At 40.0% G+C, this 12682-nt stretch overlaps 1 protein-coding gene across 3 annotated transcripts in view; it reads right to left on the minus strand.

The window, feature by feature from the left end:
- BICRAL (BICRA like chromatin remodeling complex associated protein) overlaps positions 1-12682 on the minus strand; it is a 46798-nt gene that overhangs the window by 32752 nt on the left and 1364 nt on the right. Inside the window, exon 1 of one of the 3 annotated variants that reach the window (XM_076334469.1) lies at positions 3650-3802. The exons of 1 other annotated variant lie outside the window; for it this stretch is intronic. The gene's annotated coding sequence lies outside the window, so the exon portion shown is untranslated. Of the gene's footprint in view, positions 1-2448; positions 2988-3649; positions 3803-12682 lie in introns of those variants that run through there. One more of the 3 variants, XM_076334472.1, reaches the window with a different exon arrangement.

Raw genomic sequence — 12682 nt, forward strand, 5'->3', positions numbered from 1 at the left:
ATACAAGCCAGGATGCCATTGGCCTTCTTGGCCACCTGGGCACACTGCCGGCTCATATTATGCTCTGAGAGAATATAAACTGGTCATTTTCATCCCATTTTTGTCATTTCTTTGTTATTTTCACAAATTAATGAAAAATCTACACACAATCTGCCAGAAATTAGTGCATAAGAGAAATTTTATTGTATAAAAATTCACTACCTTGATCCCAAGACTGTTAACAAAAATGCAAAATAATCACTTCAAGAAAGAGTGAATTTCATGTACTAGGATTTCTGAAATATGTGAAGAATACCGTACTCCACACTCAACAGATTTTTAAACAATTAAAGTTTTAGCAGATGTATTGTTTAAAAAGCTAAAATGTTAACAAGGCTGTCCCCATGGAAGTCTTTAGAAAAGACAGTTTATATCCAGACAATTTTTTTAGTGTATTCTGAGCAATAAAAATCTGTATTTCACAAGACATGTCGTTTAAAATCCTTCAACACCAACAGGCAAAGAATTTAAACAGCCTTAAAATTAATCCCATATTTTAAAAAATCTCCCACTTCTTTCAGGAATGAGCAAGAGGCATGGGGAAGCCCTCCTCTGATCTGTCAAAAAGCATAAAACGAAGAACTAAACAAGCATTCCACACTTCTTAGTGGGCGCAGCATGAGTTGGTCTGGCAGCATACTTGGCTGTTCCTGAATACAGATGTTGTTGGTATTAAACTCAAGCCTCATGAGCATTGATCAGATTACACAGAAATGTAAAAAAGTTTTGATCAAAAAATAGGAGACCATTTTCAACACTCTCCCTAAAAAACAGCACCAAAAGAAAACTTTGAAAGGATATTAAAGTGGAGCTGCCAAATTTGAATAATTTGGAAAAAGCACTGCTTCCTGTGAGACGTAAAGGAGTGACAAAAACTTGAAAAGATGCTAGTCCCCCCCAAAAAAAAAAAATTACCAAGAGAGTAACAGCAACAAAATGAGTTATCTACCCAGCCACCAAAAAGTTACTTGCCCTTGAATTTTTGCAAGCACTTTGAAAGGTATTGAAGGCTCTTTAATGGCTATTACTTCACCCTGTGGGCTACACTAAAGCATTTTTTAAAAGTGGATTTCTTTTTTAATGACATCTATTTTTTGGTCATCATTCAACAGAAGAGGATGTTCTTTCAAATCTTTTTTCTTCATACACTCTGAATCCATCTCACATCAAGAAACACGTATTTTACAGATATGAAAACAAGCTCTGAAGTGATGTTTACAGGCTTTAAGCTGGGAGCACATGCCCCTCTGAACCAAGCCAGTTTAATACCTCACAGGACGGTGACCCAGACTACTCGGGAGATGGGGGAAGCCTGACAAGGCAGCGATTCAGAGCGACAACTCTGACGGGGCCGTTCCAGAAAGACCCACGCCCAAAACAATTCACCCTTTTTAAAGCTCCCCTGCACACACACAGCCAAGAATCCTTCACCTCTCTCTCCAAAACACACACAGAAGAAACCCCTTACAGCAATTTCTTAAAGAAAGAAAGAGCGGGGGGGGAAGCATGCAGCTTCTGGGATTTCGGGGAGAGGATCTCAAGGCCCGAGAGAGTAACGCTTTCGAGACAGAAAGAGAAATGGCCCGAGCGGGGTGCGACGGCAACGCCCCACACGGCGCGGCGACAGCAGAAAGGACCTTAAAATGGCGCCCGTGGGGGAGGAGAGCCAGAGTAAAACTGCGCAACAAACGTTGGCAGGAAGCCAGACAGCGCCATCTTCCCCGCTCTCTCCCACTCCCCCTCGCACCGGGAGCTCCGCCGCAAACGCTCGCCGCCGAGCCCGGGCACGGCCGGAGCCACCTCCGGAGGACCTCTCCCTTCTCCAAATCCTGTTTCGTTCCGTACTGCCGAGCCCCGAGGACGAGAGGAGCGGAGTGCGAGGAGCAGAGAATCGGGGAAAAGCAAAGGCCTCCACATCCCTTTCCTTCCCCCAGTGATTATTCAGTAACGTTTCTAAGTAAATATAAACGTGCCTTCTATACGCCGTTTAATTTTGCCCGGTTTTTAACATTACTACATCTGCTTTCTGCCATAATCTGTAAGTGAATTTTGCAATTAATAGCAAAACCAAATTATAACTAGTACTGAAGCCCCCCATAACCCAGTAAATGTGAACTGTGAGGATTTCAGAAAATACCCTCCACAACCAACTACTGTTTTAAGCCACAAGTAAAAACTATTTATAAAACATTGTTTCCTTCACGTAAAATAATCCCAGCAGCACAAAGGATCAGATTCACATCCACTCTACAGCAAAGTCAAACGGGTTACTCCAGAAAAAGACGGTTTATTGTTATGTTTTAAAAAGAGGCGTTACAATTAAATATTCTCTCTCCAAAAGGAAAAAAAAAAGCACAGCGGAAAACTTGGTCCCGAAAAGGAGAAAAAAGCGCATTAGCCCAAACCTACCGCCCGAGCATTTCGCGCACCCACAAAAAGCAGCACCGTTTCCATTCCTTGGTTAAAAGCAGGAGGCAGAGAGCAATTCAGAGGAAATTGCAAATAAAGAACCAAACAAATCAAATCAAATCTAGTGGCAACACCGAAAACGAGGAAACGAGTGAAAAATAAATCCCCAGAAGGCACAAATCTGAGACACGAGCTCAAAGAAATGACAAGATTAGGGTGGTGGCGAGTGGAGGGGGGAAAGGAAAAAATCAAGCCAGGAGTGAAAAAGGAAAAAAGAAAAGAAAAATCCTTCCCAGCTCCACAGCCAGGAGAGAGACGAAGTGTCTCCATTTTCTCGACGAGGAGGAAGAAAGAGTGTTTCACAGACCACAGAGCTTTAGAGAAAAGCAAAGAAACGAGGGGGGAAAAAAAAGAGGGAGGAGATTTGAAAAGATTATTTTTCTTTCTCCCTCACACACTCTCTCTATCCCCCTCTCTCCCTCTCACTCTCTCTCTCACACTCACACACACACACACTCTCCCTCCTCTCCTCTTTCCATCCCTCTCTTGATGGCCATCAAGGGGGCGGAAAATAAAAAAAAAAAAAAAGACAACAACAACAACTAATTTTAAACCGGCTCAATCAATGAGTCATTAAAAGAGATTTTTCTTCCCTCCTCTCCTGAATTTGCATGGCATCAGCAAGAAAAAAAAACCCACCCCAAACCTCTCCCCTCTCTGCAGCTATCAGCCTGGACCTGAAACCTTATCTCTCCCTTCTACCCCCCCCCCGCCTTTATTTTAAGAAACAACTTTTTTTTTTTTAAGTGCCCTCAGCAGCCGCCACCACCACCAGCCTCGCGGAAAAAAAAAAAAAAAAAAAATATGGTTCATTTCCATGTGAATCCACATCTGCCCAAACAACAGCCACCCACAAAATATCCCTCTTCTTCCTCCTCGTCTCCCCTCTCGCTCTCTCTCTCTCTAGATATATATTTATATACATAGCCCCAGAGCCAATAGCTCTCTGGGCTGAAACCTAATATCCTGGTTTTGGCAACTCCTGGTTGTTAATTTGCTCCTCTTTCTTTTCTGTCTGTCTGGAGATAGATTTCCCCCCTCTCTTTTCCCTCCCCGAAGGAAGGGAGGAAGGAGGTTGTGTGTTTTTTTTTTCCTTGAAATTTTTATCACAAAATTATAATACACTCAAAGGGAAACTCACCGTCATGAAAAAGCAGTGCCTTGTCAACGGGGTTTCTTCGCCATCACATCAGGGGCTGGCAGTGTAAGAGAGAGAGAGGGAGAGCGAGAGAGCGAGGGAGGGAGGGGGGAGAGAGCGAGCGAGCGAGGGGGAAAGAGAAAGAGAGCGAGAGAGGAGAGCGCGGCACGGCACGGCACGGCGCGGCACCGCTCCGCACGGCACCGCGCCGCGCCGCTCCGCACCGGCGGGGCCCGGCCGCGCAGCTCCGCCGGGAGACAGTGCCGCAGCCCGGCGCCCGGGCACACGCACCGCCGCCCCGACATGATGAGTCCCCAGCTCCAAGGCGCTCCTCGCTTCGCGTTTTGCACAGTCAGTCCCTTTAAAAAGTTCAGCCGCCGCCTTTTTTTTTTTTTTTTTTTTTTTTTTTTTGAGAAAGCCGTAGATCTGGCAATCTGTACGTGCCTGAGCTGTTTACTTTCGGTTAAAAGTTGGGGTGTGTTTGGGGTCACAGAACAGTAAAAAAACCAAAGAGGTTTCTCCCACTAAAAAGAACATCACCTTTAACAACGTGGTTGATTTCCCACACATTAAAGTCGTAAACCACTACACGCCTGGGGTGGGCGGGGGGGTCCCCAGAAAAATAAATGCAAGGTCACCTTGGGAAAGATAAGATTCGATCCTCTTACAAGTTGCAATATTTTGAATATTTGTAGATACGTTCTTTTTCTTACCGCCCTTGGTGGAAACAAACGACTTGAATTTCAGCTGCTTAAAAAAAGTTTTGGGTAACCTAAAAATGCTAATTTGGAGTCAAAGCTTATAGCACTGAGAGTTCATTGATACAATTCTACAATTTATTTCAGCTAAAAGCATTAATATAATGATTTTGTTCAAAGCTTTTTGGTCATACAAAACTAATTCAACTTAAAATATTCACTTTATTCATTAAAAATATAACTAAAAATTCTTTATTCAGATGATTCGGAGAAGCCTAGTTTATTTAAAGCAAAACCATTTTGATTGAAAACAGAGTTAGATTCTTAGCATGTGGAGATATGTATGGTAACGCTTTTAAAACAAGAAATCTCTTTAAGACCCTTTTTCTGCTGCTAAGCGTAATTCCCAAGGATCTGTACACTGCAACCTTTTCTATTTTTTTCCTAAGAAAAAGCAACTTTGTTAAAACTCCTTAGGGACAAGGATTTGAAGGCTTTTTTCAGTAGCACACTCTTCTTGACTAGCTTTACAGCTTAAAAAACACTTAAAGTTTTTACTTTTTAAATACAATTACATGAAAATGGTTCTGGGCAGCGTACTAAGTGGACCTTCTCGAAGAAGTTGGCCAGGTTTTTTATGTTCAAAAAAAAGTCAGCACCTCAGCATTCTTTTCAGTTAGAATCTGGTTGTATTATTTTTTAAGTAATCAACCAATTCATATTGTAATATGGGAATCAAAGGTTAAGCCTGGTTCCAAACCTTTGCCAAAGCCAAGACTCCCCTGCAATTCTTGTTTACCTGCGTGCCCGCAGTACAAAATTCAGGTGAAGTTTCAAATCGCTCCCTAAATGGAAAGGTCGGGCCCTAGCAAACAGGCCTTAGCGTGAGTCCAACAGATCCTTCATGCAGTCCAGACATATTGAACACAAGCATGGCGCTGCCTAGTCCCTCAGCCAATAGCTTAACTTCACTTTTCATAAATACGGTATGGGCCTGAATGGACGTAAACACCGCGTGTCAAAGAGCTCAGCGTCCTAATTGCTCTTACAGCCTATACTCCTGACGCTAGCGTTAGAAAATTGAAAAGGCCAAACTTCGAGGTCCCTACCTTCAGCAAATGCTTCAAGGGGCCAAACCCCGCCCTGAATTAAAGCCTACCCAGCATCACTGGCTTTAGAGAATGTTGCTCAAGTAAGAACTTGTGAGCTGGAGAGAGACCACAAGCGTTCTTCTGATTTGGTTAACAGGAAGGAACTTTGCTTCAGAGGTTATGAGGCAGAACATCTGATCAGTGTATTATTATTCTCCCAGTCCTACAGAAACCACAAATAGGAAGTAGGCAATACAAAGAAGGAATAGGAGGAAGGAGGACGAATGATTTTGAATAGACTCCCTTATCATAAGAAACACAAGGAAGCCTACGTAAATTGTCCATGATTGTACCATAATTTGCACTTACTTTCCCTGAAGGATGTTTCCAAGCAGCATCGGCAATAACCTTGCTAAGCAGGGACAGTACAAAAAGGGAAGGAGAGCTAACATCTATACAATGAAGCACCCTGAAGCAACTAGACTTCTCCAGACCTACACAAGTCAGTGAGTTTAAGAATGAAAACCCTTTACATTGCCACTGAGCGGACGACACCAAACCAGAACACACTGTACCCTCTGCAGAAGTAAATTTGCATATATTTTTATATTTGCTATATCTGTTCAGAAACAAAATTGGTTCAGGTAGAAGCGGTTACTGAAAAAATCAAGGGTTGGCTGTGACTTTATAGGTCAGATTGAAGTACGCACTTAATGTTACCTTCAATACTACGAAGTTTGCATGCAGTCTTCAGCTGTAGTGTTACCGCTTTCTGGTGTACTACAGAATTTTCCAGACCACATTTGTAAAGAAATACTGCTTTTTGCTGTGAGGTACTCACTCACTCAGTAAGCCTCACTCACTGTGAGGCTTTTTTAAGAGGATCACATGGTGTTTCTGAACTGAGTGTCATTGCCCCAGGAGGTTGCCCATCTTCTCACTGCCTTACTGCATTAACACAAAAGACCCTAATATATCAAAATTCTTCCGCCCCAAGGTCACCTGCCGAGAGCTGTCATCCTCAACCAGAGTCCTACTCTCCAAATTACGTACAATGCACATTCAGTTGCTGTCTCTCCTTAGCTTCCTCAATCACAATTCATTCATTTTCTCATTCATTTTCCTGTAGCAGCTTCAGAAGGAGTAAGGGGAAATAAGCATAAGAAGAAAGGCAAGACCAGTGTCAAAAAGGAATAGGAGAAATCTTTCGAAGACAGACGTTGGCGTAATAATTCTTAAGTACAGCTACCGGGAACATCATGTGCACCCATCACACAACATACTACTTGGCTATATTTTGACATCAGCTGTCAAACTGTGACCATGCTATTTAACAACTACCACTCTCATAGGTGTGCAAAGATACCAAATGACATTTGGAGTGAGTGGAAATACATAGCCCTGAAATGACAGATTGTGCAGAAGTGAAAACTAGGCTTAGATATTGAGAGGGAGAAAATAAGGGGGTACAAAACACCCTCCCCATTTGTTCTGTCTCCAGGTTTCTCCTAGATCAAGTCACTTTATTATTATTCAGCCCATTTTTCCAGGTCTGCATCACAAGCATTCCAATTCTTGTGCAATCATAAACCAGTACCCCAAAAGAAGATCAAGCAGCAGCAGATTCATAAGAAAGAATTTAAGGACTAAGCTATTTGCATTAAAGGAGTGAATTCCACAGTCATCCCAAATTCTTGCATGAATAGTTGTTTTGTAACCCCAACTCACTGCATCCTCTCTGAGGTATATTGGATGGAAAGGAATGCCATTTACTCCACTGCAGCCTTGCTTCCTCAGACTGAGTGCTTCAGCTCTATTGACGGCACTTCTTCCTCCCGTCCTTCTTTACCTCTCCATCCCTTAACGTGTTTCTTGTGTCGGCTCATCACCAGACACACCATTTATCCAACTACATACTGCTTTATTAATTACTGATTTAGATAAGAATAAATAACTCTAAGCTTGAAGGCACAGAAACAAATAGGTCGTCGTTAAAAGGTACAAGCAATAGAAAGGTAGAGGTCACAACACTTGAAAAGCAGGGCACTGCACTCAAATACAGTGGCATGAAGGGAGACAAGGACTTTAACTTGGAATATAAATGCAACATACCACATGAAAAATTCAGTTCGATATCCATATCAACCAACAAATTTTGAATAGTTGCCACCAATACTTCGATGACCCACCAGTAAAAGTTTCCTAAACATTACAAATTTCAGCTTGATAGCATGCCTTACTTACACAAAACAGTACCTACAAAACCAGGGTCATAATTGCATGATGTAACTTATAAACCTGTATGACTCCAGTATCAATCGTCATACCAAACACAGGACTATCTAACCAACACGTGTCTTAAGGGGTGATTGGTTAGAACGTAGGTAGTAAGAGGAGGTAATGAAGAGTGAACCTCAGAACAAGAGATTTACACCAATACCAGAAGACAGACAGGTTTCTATGACTGGAGATTGTGTGGAGGCCAACAGGGCTGTTCTGTGCTGAATCCAAGGAACAGATTTTGGAGAACTATGCTTCTCTGAGATGCGGATCTGACATATGGAAGACAATCAAGTAAAACCAGAGAAAATGTGGTGACTGGACCTCCCACTGAAACAAATGACAATGCAAAATTATTACTGGAACAGATCAAGAATAACTTGATCTGAAGAATAACTGTATCATGCTCTAGGTTATTTAAATAGAGTCTCATATTCTTCAGCTTAGAGTACCTTAAAAAGGAGAATTAAGTTTGAAAGATTAATAGCTCTCACTTCCAATTTAGAATAATCTTAAGATATTCAGCCACTGAAATGTATTGGAAAAAAAACACCTCTGGAGACAGAACTTTACGACGGTATCTGGAGAAATAATCTTCAACAACTAACACCGCCAAAATTTATAGAAGAAATTTAAACTAAAAAAGATGGCAGAAATTGGGAGAAGCTTCTATAATATTCATAGTTAATTTGGTTAGCACAGATGGATGGGAAAAAAAATCAGGTAAGTAAGGATACAGAAATACATAAGAGTATGTTAATGAGTAGATGGACACAAGGTTTAAAAAAAAAAAAGGTAGTGGTAATTAAAAACAGCAGCCAGGCGATAAAGCTAACAAAAGGACCATTCCTAATACAACTGAGGTGCTGTGGATGATTTAAAAAAAAATCAAATAAATATTAATAGAAGGAACCTAGGCAAAAATTGGAGACCTAAAACATGAAACAAGGTGTTTTAGAGGTAACAGAAACACAGTGGAATAGTAACTTATACCAAAGGCATTCATGTTCAGTAAAGAAACACAAACATGTTAAGCTGTACTTGTATAAGGACAAGACAAAATGGAGGAACAGAGGGACATTATGAATAAAGCACCATCTAAATCACAACTTTTGAGAAAGAATTATTTTACTTGGGTATTTCTGGGACCCTACTAGAAATCAACTGGATAAGATTTGGATATGAATACAGATTGCTGTAAGGTAAGTCTTAATATTATCACTAGAAAGTGTATCAATATGAATGGAATTTATTCTCTCAGATTTAGACTGAAGAACAAACGCTAATAATAGGAGGAGGCAATCCTCCTTCAAAATGATGGCTGACAGATTTTTTTCATAAGATGAATAAATGGCAAAAAGAATACAAGTTTAGTTTTGTTAACTAATGAATATACTACAGGAGAGCTAACAGAAAATCAGTAAACTTGGATACAATGACTTCATGTTAATTCTATTTAAATTATTCAGAAAAATAAATGGAATATGTTTGCAATTAAGATTCACAATTCCAAAATGGAAAACTTTGATATACTATTGAACCTAGGTGGTCCATTGAACTGGCTAGTCCAATAACCAAACATAGTTTTCTGAAATGCCTTAAAATAAAAAAAAAAAAAACGTAAAAGCATCTGAAGTCTAAAGTAAGGCACTGGAAAAAATCTCTTGGGAACTCCAGAACTAACAGAATAATTACCTCAAGGGAAGGTCCATAAGACAGCATCTGTAGCTTACATACTTGGTCTTCGGAATTTAACTAATGTCAATTAGCAAGTTAGGATCCTAAATACCAGTTAGCAGCTAGGCCTGGACCAAACCTAAGTGCTCTTCTGCTCTCGAGCTTTTGTGTTTAGCGTATTTGGGCCTTGCTTTGTTAATCTTGAAGTGCCTCTTGTCATAAAATGTTATGCTTTGAAGTCTGTCCCTGGTTTTGGAGGAGAACTCTTTTTCGTAGAAATGAATTTGTTTCTCCACCTTCAGTACTGGGAGTACCAGGTTCTCGGAAGGGACCAGCTCAGACTCGTTTCAAAACAAGCGCACCTTGACTGGTTGGAATATAATTAGTATCTTAAGCATTCCTAAGGATTACATTTCAAAGCTTTTGCATTACTCACAGCAATTAAGATGCACCAAGTAAGTTTTATAGTTTTAGCTCTCTCTAATTAGTGATTTAAAAACACATATTTTACATTGTCTTGCCTTTCCATATGGCCAAATATATAAAGCACAACATTTTACTCCAAATAAAAGCTTTTTTAAAAACAATCAGTATGCCAAACGTAATGTTAAAGGAATTTATTTTTTTCCAAGAGAAGAACACAGAGATACAGTGACTTGACAGTCACTGTTACTGAAGCCCCATTCCACCGTGAAAAACATACAGTCTACAGTATCTTAAATAAATCATAATATAGCTTACATCTTTAATGCCTGATCACAGTGCCAGAGGAGTTCAAAGAGCCCTTACTAAAACCAGCAGTAGAATAGGACGATTGCGCAAGCCACTGAAGTACCTACTTTGTAGCCAGAAGTAATTACGTTCATCTGCTAATCTCTGCTGGAGAAACTCAATCTAGCAGGCAGAGATCACATCTACCGGGTAAGAGCTCCATGCAAGACACAGGGGCTGCTGCTTTTCCTGAAAACACAGCTAGAAGACAAAATAGCATTTTTGTGTGTGTGACGGTGCAACATACATGCATTACACCCTTTGGAATAAAAAAAAGTCAGTGTTGGGAATACATACCGATGATAAGGCATAACTGTATTTACTTCCTTCCTTTGCTTGAGAGAGTGCAAATCTACATCTTGAAATCACGCCACAACTATGAGGTTCTTGACTTTCACAAGCTCAGGAACCTCAGGTGTTACACATCTGTGTAACAATACCAATAATGGGTAAGAATCCATTATTATGAGGCCAGACACCCAGTTGCCTCTGTGGATCTCGCTTTTACTCCCCACTCTTCTTAAAATAATGATGGAATAAGACAGGATCTTGAACCTTCACCTGAACTATGCTATACATCTCACTTCAAAAGGCTATGAGTTAATGCTGCTGAGCTAGTTTAAATCAGTGCAAAATAATTCAGGTAGATAGCATTCGAGAGCGATAACCATGGAATGCAGATTTAAACCTGGAAGTGTGCGCAACAGAGCTTTTGTATTGGAGTTTCACAGCACTAGATCCAAGTAAGCATGTGCAACCTGCAACTTCACGTAAAACAAATGACACTGTACAGTCCAAGCAACAGCAAAAGGTCTTACTGAAATGACTACTATCTACTTTCAAACCAGAGAGGAACTAAAGCACATCCCAGGGGGGGGAGGGGGGAAGTAAGAAAAAATTATAACACAGACAGAACTATGTATCTTACTTTTATCTAATATCCTCAAACATCTAAACTGCTTGTCACAGCTTACCAAAATGACTGCAAGCCTGAGCTAGAAGGCTTACATTTTATTCAGGCGGTTACTGTTTGGGAAATTGTAAATCTTCTGTTCTCTATGGCTTTTAATGGAGCACGCTAAGCAGCCTTAAAACATAAAAGTTGCTGCCAGCAAAGTCAGGAAGAAAATTGTCAGCCTTTGTACTACCACAAAAAAATATATATATATACACACCAGTATCAATTATACCAAAACCTCAAATTGTAAGTGTGGAAAGTAATTTTGGAACATCAAGATGAGATAGTTGGAAGAATTTTACTGCTCCCTTTTTAGTTTTCATTATGGTCATACACTTCACCTTCTTGTATCTGGGGTTATTTTGCTTCTAACCCAAAAATCATTTGCGTGCATTAGCAAGGTGAAAAGATTCCAGTCGCTCCCAGAAGCTCCTATTCAGAAGTGTATTTGGTCCTCATTAATTTAAACCTCCAATCACCTCTAGAAAAAACAATTTAGAATACCTAGCTTTCTAAGTGCCCCAATGTAATAAAAAGTAATCATTATAGCATAGTGATATAGCAGCATAAAATACTTAACATTTATTTTAAGCTGTCTACATTAGTGTTTTCTTGTAATCTTTTCATATATAAAGTTGTTTTACCCACTGCAATTCATCTACCGGGTCACATCTGTGTAACAATACCAAAGCCATACTCCAGTAACATTTGTGCATACTGAAAAACAGCAAAAGCCTTTTTCTGTCAATATTCTCATGTATGGGATAAGCACTTGCATCACTGTTGCCATCTGTATTACCTACACTCATGGGAGCATAAGGCAAAAAAGCCTGCTATGTAAAATGAAACTTACACATCTTCCTTATGAAACACAATGGAAATCAGGATTTTTTTTTTTACAGTGAATTAATTGCACCATGTTCCTGCCTAATGTAACATTACTGCAATTACTGCAGGAGTGGATTTGACTATTTGTTAGCAAAAATGCCTAAGACTTACTAAATGCATCATTTAAACACATTGGTAGGAAAAAAAAAATCAAGTGAGAATATTTCAAGATATCCTTCCGTCTTCATGACTGAGCATTCTCCCTTTCTACAAGGTAAGAGGTTTGAATTTTTAAGACTAAAAATCTAATTTTTCAGAAACAAAATTCTGGACGCATTAACATTGCAGTGTTATGACAGTTAAGAGCTGTAATGCATTAACCACGATGTTACCCATCCTGCTGCCCCCCATCCAACCTGCTCCAAAGTACTACTGTTATACAACGATCCCTTGAAATCCCCTGATTTTATATTGTAACAACGATAAGGAAAGCATATTCTCTATTTTAGTGCAAGTCCTTTATGCGTTACAAGGATTAAAGGCATTTCACTGCCTTTCTTCTGTCATCCTAATCGGGCTGACATTATTACATATAAGGTTCATCAGGTACTCCCTACCCTCTAATGATGTTATATCATGTCTAACACAGACATTAAACCGTATTTCTCAGGAAACAGAAAACAATGGCTACTTTCAAGCTAAGGCTACTTTCAAATGCTAACCTTAAGTAGCT

Source organism: Aptenodytes patagonicus, chromosome 3 (genome assembly GCF_965638725.1).
Source record: "Aptenodytes patagonicus chromosome 3, bAptPat1.pri.cur, whole genome shotgun sequence".
NCBI lineage: Eukaryota > Metazoa > Chordata > Aves > Sphenisciformes > Spheniscidae > Aptenodytes > Aptenodytes patagonicus.